Source organism: Myotis davidii, unplaced genomic scaffold, assembly GCF_000327345.1.
Source record: "Myotis davidii unplaced genomic scaffold, ASM32734v1 scaffold614, whole genome shotgun sequence".
In the NCBI taxonomy this organism is placed as follows: Eukaryota; Metazoa; Chordata; class Mammalia; order Chiroptera; family Vespertilionidae; genus Myotis; species Myotis davidii.
In genome coordinates, this window is record NW_006287807.1 from 125,016 (window position 1) to 133,382 (window position 8,367).

The 8,367-nt window shown below is 52.3% G+C and overlaps 1 pseudogene; it reads left to right on the forward strand.

Moving 5' to 3' along the window:
• The first annotated feature begins 1,926 nt into the window (after positions 1 to 1,926).
• LOC102774267 overlaps positions 1,927 to 8,367 on the forward strand; it is an 11,643-nt pseudogene continuing 5,202 nt past the window's right edge.

The window sequence follows — 8,367 nt, forward strand, 5'->3', positions numbered from 1 at the left end:
TTTTTAAAATAAAAGTTCACATCCCTGCAGCCACTACAACTTGGATGAGCACTTTAATCTGGACCTCCATTTTCTTCAATTTTATGAGCACCTACTCTGTGCCAGGCTCAGGAACAGTTGGTGCGCGAGCAAAGGAGGTGGGACTGTTTGCAGAGCGCCTACAGGCTGGTGGCGTGCAGGCAACTTTGATGAGAGTGGCCAGTGCTCTAATCGTAACTGGGTGGAAGATATCCCCAGGAGAAATGGAAAAGTTAACCCAGAGGGTGGCGGAGCTGGGCAGGGAGGAAACACGAATTCTAACTTCACCCACGTGAGCTGCCTAGCAAAGCTCCCTACTCTGTCCCTCAAAGATTTAGATAAATGTGGCCTAAATCTAGTGCCCAGGCCCTGGCTCAAAGCTCTTCACGCAATTTCCACACTTACTCCCCCATTCTCATCTAGATTCTTCTGGGTCACATCTGGAGGGAACTTTGGGTTTTCTTCTTTTTCCTAAGAAACTCAATCACACATCACTTAGTGCTCCTCCTGTCTTCAACCCCCCCTTCCTCCTCACCAGGCAGTGTGCTTGGTGCTGAGACTATGTCACTAAACCAGCATGGTCTCGCCCCATGGAGCTTATGTCTTATGTGGAGATAAATAGTCAACACTTATTAGAAGACCTCGAGAGTAAATACAGTAATTGCTGGTAATGATAAGCACGGTAATTAGCACTTTCCTGAAGGTTTGTGTATTCCAAAGTGTTGTCCAACACAACCAAACGGTTATCCTGTCCTCAGGGACAGAGCAGGTGTCCACGAATTTAACTCAGTCCTGACAGTGTCTGCCTGGGGAGAGCATCAGACCCCAAGGTATACCCCCACCTCACACACCAATCACAAGTCCAGGTTGTTGCCTGTCCTTCCTAATGACTGGTTAAGATCAGAGTCCTCACCTTCTCCTTGGGTCCCATGATTTGCTAGAATGGCTAACAGCACAGGAAGCATTCACTTCCAGCTTCCAGTTTATTATAAAGGGCACGGATGAAGCCCGAGGGAGAGGCGCACAGCGTGATGTCTGGAAGGGTCCCAAGCACAGGAGTGTCTGTCCCCCAGGAAGTGGGTACACCACCCTCCAGATGTGTCGATACAGTCACAGCCCAGAGGCTCCCCAAGTCACACTGCTCAAGAGTCTTTACACAGCTTCCCCGCAGCCCCTCCACCTCCTGCCTCCCCAGGGGCTGGGGGGTGCGGCTGGACGGTCCCTCCTCAAATGTCCAGCTGGTGACCAGCTCCACCCCATCACCCCATTAGCATCACTCAGGTGAGCTTCAAAAGGGGGGGTCCTTATGAATAACAAAAGTCACCTCAGGCTTCTCATCACATAGAAAAGCCCAAGGGTTTAAGGCAGGGGTGGGCAAACTTTTTGACTCCAGGGCCACAATGGGTTCTTAAACTAGACCAGAGGGCCGGAACAAAAGCATGGGTGGAGTGTTTGTGTGAACTAATATAAATTCAAAGTAAACATCATTACATAAAAGGGTACGGTCTTTTTTATTTTTTAGTTTTATTCATTTCAAACGGGCCGGATCCGGCCCATGGGCCGTAGTTTGCCCACGGCTGGTTTAAGGTCTCTGTGCCTGAAACAGGAATGAAGACCAAATATTTATTTCTTATTATAAATCACGGTATCACCCGTATCATGGAGGAAATGGCAGAGACTAGAGTGGCAATCAAGGAGAGGAGTGGGTGGCTGGAGAGGCAGTTGGGAAGACAGAAACCCCAGATTTGTGGCAATTTGACTGGAGGTGGAGCGAGAGATGAAGAGAGTGCTGGTGTTTCTATGCAGGCCACTCGCTGCGCTGCCCGCATGTAGATGTCTGACAGGCGGTGGTGGAGGGGGTGTCTGGAGTGCAGGAGGGAGGTTACAGCAGAGGTGGGGGTTGGGGACATGCAGGTGGTCTTTGAAGCCATGAGAGTGAATGACATCAACCAGGAGAGGAGGGTACGTTGAGTGAAAGAAAAGGTGAACAGATGTGAGCTCCACTTATAGTTAGAGGATAAGGAGAGAGAGAATGAGAAATGGGGAGAAGGTGTCTTTGTTCAGGAATCCATAGGCAGGAGGTAAACACAAAGGAAAGCGATGGTGGGGAGGAGGAAGCGACAACCCAGCTCTCTGGGCTGGTGGGATAATTAAAGCTACATGGGGCAGATCATCAAGAGGAAATGACCGTGTGAGAACATGCCTGTGCACGGAGTTCACATGCAGGAGCGGCTCACAGATGGGAAGGAAAGGTGAGGCAGGCACGTCATTCTGAGCTAAGGATGCACAAGGCACCTGCGGCTTCAGAGGGGCGGAAGGTCATTCACAGGATGATGAGAGCAGATGCTCGGTAACTGGACGTTAGCCCGGCCCTGTAGACCGGTCAGAAAACGTTATTCCTGAGCAGCCCCTAATGTTAGTTATCTAAGAGAGGTAGGAGTTCCCTGAGCCTGCAGGGTCTCCATGGCCTGCAGCTCAGTACCCACAGGCCCAAGGGCCCATCTTGGGGAGGCTGTTCTAACCCGGCCCAGGGAGACTGGGAGGGAAGGGTGGTGGAGGGAGCGAGCCCTGGGGGGCTTCTGAGGGGCTGATAGGTTCTATTTCTTGATCCGGGCAGTGGTCTGTCTTCTGTTCACTCTCATGTTATCTGTGAAACAGCATGTGTCTGTATGGATGTTATATTTCACCATGAAAAGTATACCTTGAGTGTTCAGAGAAGCAGCAAAAACCCAGAAGCCTATTTAAAAACATGATTTCATACACCGATTCCATTTGTCTAATTAAAGTGCCTATTAAATTTGACAAGAAGATACTTATATGTAATTTAAAATAGAACTAATCCTATATAATAAAGAGGTAATATGCAAACTAACCCCCACGCCCTCACAAGATGGCTGCCTACAACCAGGATGGCAGGGGGGTTAGTGAGGGATGACCAAACGACTGAACAGCAGGCTGCGTGGGGCAACCAGGCAGGAGGGGGCGGGCATGAGGGGTGACCAGGCCAGCAAGGGGGCAGTTGGGGGCAACCAGGCAGGCAGCCAGGTGAGCGATTAGGATTGTGAGAGGATTGTGAGAGGGATTGTGAGAGGGATGTCTGACTGCTGGCTTAGGCCCGATCCCTGGGCAGTCGACATCCCCGGAGGGGTCCTGGATTGGAGAGGGTGCAGACTGGGCTGAGGGGGACTCTCCCCACCCCCGTGCACGAATTTCGTGCACCGGGTCTCTAGTTCTTACATAAATGTTACCGAGCAAACCATTTTTTGAAACATCAGATATGGCTTCTCAGATCATCTAAGATGAGAGATACCAAGTTGTCAGGAGAGAAATGGCTTTAGAGTTTCTTCCCTCTTTAGAAGGCGCAGGCTCCCCCGCTGCACAAGGCTCCCTCCCCAAAACAGAGAGCAGAGAGCAACACGCACGGGTAACCTCCTTCCCTGATTCAATATCAGCTCCCTTAGGGTGGAAGGGCTTGCTTTCTCAAGTGCCCTTTTAAAAAAGTAAGTTATCAAATAAATTTGATTTTCACACAAAAGGGATGTGATCAGGCCCGTGGGCTGATAAGAGTGGAAGGTCTCCCACTCCTGCTCACCCCAGGGCTCCTTGCTGGCTTTTCCCTACGTGCTCTCTCCACCCATCATTACCTGGACAACAAAGGCTGGCTGATAGCATGGACAATAGCAGGCAGACCCCAGCTCGCCCCGTGCAATCTTGGGGGAAAGGAGAGAGATTATGAGAAATCTTGGGGGGAATCTCCTCTTCAGAGAATCTTTTTCTTTCATTTTCACATTTATTCCACTTTGCCCAGAATATTATTTTGGTCTCAGACCATCTTATTTATCCATTCTGCTGGATATTGCAAATGATTTAAATCTAGAAACCTTTACTATGTGACTTTCAAATGCGGGCTTTACCTTTGATTATGCTTATGCTTACTAGTCTGGGGATTCTGTTCAGACAAAACAAAACAAGGACTCACAGGCCTTCACCCCCCCTTCCTCCGCCCCCCTCTCCCCCCACCGCTGAGGCCCCTTCTCAGCCCACATCTAACCCCAGGGGACAGGGAGTGTGACTCCAGACAGCAGGACAGAGCAAGGACAGCTAGTGCTGCCCAGGGCCTCCCGGGGGGCACAAGCATCCCAAATACTGCTCGCCGTCTAAGTAAGCATAATACTTGCTGATCGTGTCCTGGAAGGGGCTTTGCCTGAGAAGATTGCTTTTCCCTGATACAAATAATCAATTCTTTTTCTAGTCTTTCCTTTCTGGCCAACCCTGAGCTTCAGTTGTTGGCATGGGTCCCACCCGTACTCAAGGGGAACAGATTATACACCAGAAGGTGGAGGTCATGGGAGAACACCCCAGAGTCTGTTCAACACAGTTATTAAAATCTGTCCCCATAGCAGACCAATCGGGTGACACAAATATAGGAGCAAACAGTCAAAACTGCTGGCAGCAGCCTAGCTGGTTTGGCTCAGTGGATAGAGCATCAGCCTGTGGACTGAAGGGTCCCGGGTTTGATTCCAGTCAAGGGCTCATGCCCAGGTTGTGGGCTCGATCCCCAGTAGGGGCTGTGCAGGAGGTAGCCAATCAATGATCTCTCCATCATTGATGTTTCCATCTCTCTTTCTCTCCCTGGCCTTTCCTCTCTGAAATCAATATCTATACGAATAAAAGGATAATATGCTAATTAGACTGGGAGACCTTCCAGACATCCTTCTGGACAAAGCCATGGTGGTGGGACCAAGGCAGAGGCAGTTACGGGAGGTCAGGCCATGAGGAGAGGGCAGTTGAGGGTGATCAGGCTGGCAGGGGAGGGCAGTTGAAGGAGATCAGGCTGGCAGGCAGAGTGATTAGGGGCACTCAGGCAGACAGGCAGGTGAGTGGTTAGGAGCCAATGGTCCCAGATTGTGAGAGGGGTGTCTGACTGCCAGTTTAGGCCCGATCCTGGTGGTCAGACATCCCCTGCGAGGATATATATATATATATAAACAAAAACAAAAAACTGCTGGCAGCAGCCTGCTGGGCTCTTCCTTCTTGGAGTCTGCCCATGCAATGCCCCTGCTCCACTGTCTCTGTGGCGACACTCACCACAGTCCTTCCCAGCATCCTTCTCACAATGCCAGCATGCACTGTCCCAGCTCTCTGTTAGCAAAAGTGTGTTCTGACAAAGGTTACCACTGGGAGCACCAGAGGATTTGGGCAGGAAAGGGACATCACCAGTCGTGTATCAGAGACGGGTCATACAGTGTGAAAGGCAAAAAGGAAAGAAGGGAAGGACAAGGAAGCATGAGAATGGGGAAGGAGAAAGAGGGAGAGAGGTAGGGGGAAGAGTGGGAGGGGTGATCAGAGAGAAGGAGGGAGGGAAGGAAGAGGGCCTTGGAGATCTGACCTCTCCTTGTCTTCTGGCTTCCGGCTGAGGGACCGAGAGGGAGGGCAGGAGGCTGGAAATATTTGCCCAACTTGCCCACGTTGAAAGTGCCCTTCCAGCAGCTTCTCCACTTAGGGCATCTCCCTTACCCTTCTCCCCACAGGGGGTGTGGGTACAGGGAGAAGCACAGCTCTTCTCCGCATGGCTTGGGAGAGTCCTTGGGTTCTGAGTCCTGCCTGTCGCTCACTCTGTTGGGCCAGAACGGCACCAGGTGTTAGACCAGGGGGTTCTGGTGGGGTCCACACAGTGGGGTCAGCGGGGACCTGGGTCAGCCACCTTGGTACTGGAGTTCTGGCTGGGAGAGAATGCAGAGCCCAGACTCAAACTACAAGAGCAAGTTTATTTAGAAAGTCACAGAGGTAGAGCGAGTGGTCGGGGTAATGGGCACAGGAAACCAGGAGAGAGGAAGGTGAGGGGAACAGGGAAGACCAAGGGCAGAAAAAGGCTCCGCACCCTGGGTCCTTCCTCCCCAGGGGAAGATCTCAATAGAAGACTCAGCAGCCTTCCAGGTGTGTCTCTCCAGTGTCGTGGTCCCCACTGATTGGTTGGCACCAGTGGGAGGGGTAACTGTGAACACAGGAGACAGGGCAGGGGTCCCATGGAAAACAAAAGCAGCTGGAACACAGGCAGGGCAGACGTGGCAGTTTGAGCAGCCTAATCACAGGACCAAGCAAGCAGAAATAAGAAAGTGTTTCTGGACTCAAAGCGGGAGGCATGGGAAAACAAGGGAGGGCCCGCGGCAACAAGGTGTACGAACTCATAGAAACAGAAAGTTCAGCACAGGAACAGAGAAAGGACACACAGAAACAGGAAAGTTCAGGCCCGCTGCTGGGCAAGAACAATTGAGGGAATCAATCAGGTGACGACCTGGATAGATATAGAAGCAGGTTTGTAGCAAATGTGTACCCCTGGACAACAGGGCTTCACGGGGCACCCCATTACTCACCCCCCTCCTTGGGAGGGGAGTCTGAATCTGCTTGTAATACATTTTGCACACTTTTGCCTAACTCTTCTGGTCCTTAGAGTTCATGTTTCTGAATCTCAAGACACGACCCTGAGGGGGGCGGGGGCGGGGCGCAGACCTCGGCTCACCGTTCTGGTTATGACCAGGGCAGGGTCAGTAGTCACGGCAGCTGGTCCTGAGGCAGCCATGGTGTTGCTTGTCTGGTTTTGCTGCTTTCCTGGGCCCGGAGCTGAAACACACTGAGGCCTGGGTGGATTTGATGCGGTCAGAGCCTCGTTGTCCTGGGCTTCATGCTGAAGGGCTGTTCTCCGCCCCCGGTGGGTCCCCTAGGGAGGTCTAACCCCCGGGACTAGCATCAAGCCAGGGAGGAAAGGTCAGGGGAGGGTCCGAACCGCATGACCAGTGATATGGGGGCGAGGTCCTTGTTTTCCCAGCTTTGCCCCTTGCTAGGCACCCAGGCCTTTCCGCCCTGATGACCTCTGTACCTGGCCCATCATCCTTGCTCTACTCACGTCTAACTGCCCACCACAACTCCAGGGGCCAGGCTGCCGGTCACTGACACAGGCCTCTCTGATCTGCACTCTGGGTCTCCAGCCGCCCAGGTGTGAGGGGGCTCAGCCTCCTCCAGGTCTTCACCTTACGGACCTTCTCACCTTTACCTTGGGCTCTTCCAGTCCTACCCCCACCTCTTCTCCCCCCACCTGCCACAGGTGCAACCAGGGGCCAGTCCTTTCCAGGAAGAGTTCTGCTGCTCACAAAACTATGGGAAGGACCCCCCACCCCCGATCCTGTAGTTCCCTCCAGAGCAGTCTAGACATTTCTGATGGGGGTGGGGCCGAACTCAGGCTTAACGAGAATCCCCACGCTGAGCTCCGGCTGGGCGTTCTCCCCTCGTTCCATGACTGGGAAGTCTCCCTTGTTGGCACCAGCACTGCTGCGATCGTGTCCTCAGGAAACTGCGCTCTGAGCTTGCGGCTGGGCTGCCGCTGTGCAGTGGGATGATTCTGGAACATAGAAGGAAGTAAAAACCCCGACGGGCTTATAGGAACACATCCCTGCGTGCATGTAAGGCATCCCTCCCTTTTGCCTTGTCGGCAGACCTTAGCAGACATCCCTTTTCTAGAATTTTTCAGCTCCCCTCCAGCTCTGAGTGCCATACATTCAATGGAAGGAAAACACATCAGTTTAACATCCCATAAATATTATGCCCGCAGAATTCTTCCGAAAGATCCGTCAGGCTGCAGTGCAGGAGATGAATTAAACATGGGCAAGACTGGTGACAGGGAGGCCACTTAGGATGCTGAGGCCAAACACCAGGCAGAGGGTGACCCTGAGTGTGGCAAAGGCGGCGGTGTGGCCGAAAAGGGGCGAGTTAAACGTGTGTCAGGAGATGAATATTGAGATCAAGCCAGGGAGGCTTCACCGTGGTTGTTTGTTTCAGGAGGAGGCAGCTTTCGTACTGAGGATGGAAGGGCAGGAGCAGTGAAGCATCATCAGCTATCCGCGGGGCCTTTGGGCCCAGCACAAGCCCCATTCAGCACCCCATTGCCCCGGAGCTTTTCACCCTTTCTCCACTGTTCCCACAGCAAAAGTCTAACTCACTGTGGGCCACTGCTTTGGCCATATTTCTCGAGACATCCGAGTAGCAAGTTCACTGTCTGTTGGGGTCCCTTGCTAGAGTGTGAACATTTGTATTTTTCAAGTTAATATACTCTTCCCTATTTCATTTTATTCCCTGGCTCTTGAGATGAGATACGGTCTCAATATCCTCTCCCAGCTTCTACCAGGACCTGTTGGCCAGGTCTTGAAGCACATTTGGGATCACACATGACCACCCTTGATCAGGGAGCCCAGGCTGGTCAGGATAGATGTACCTAAGAATTTGAAGTTAAGGTTTGCTCTGCTCCATCTGGCAACACAGCTTTCCTCTCCAAGACTGTGCCTGGCCGGGGAGTGG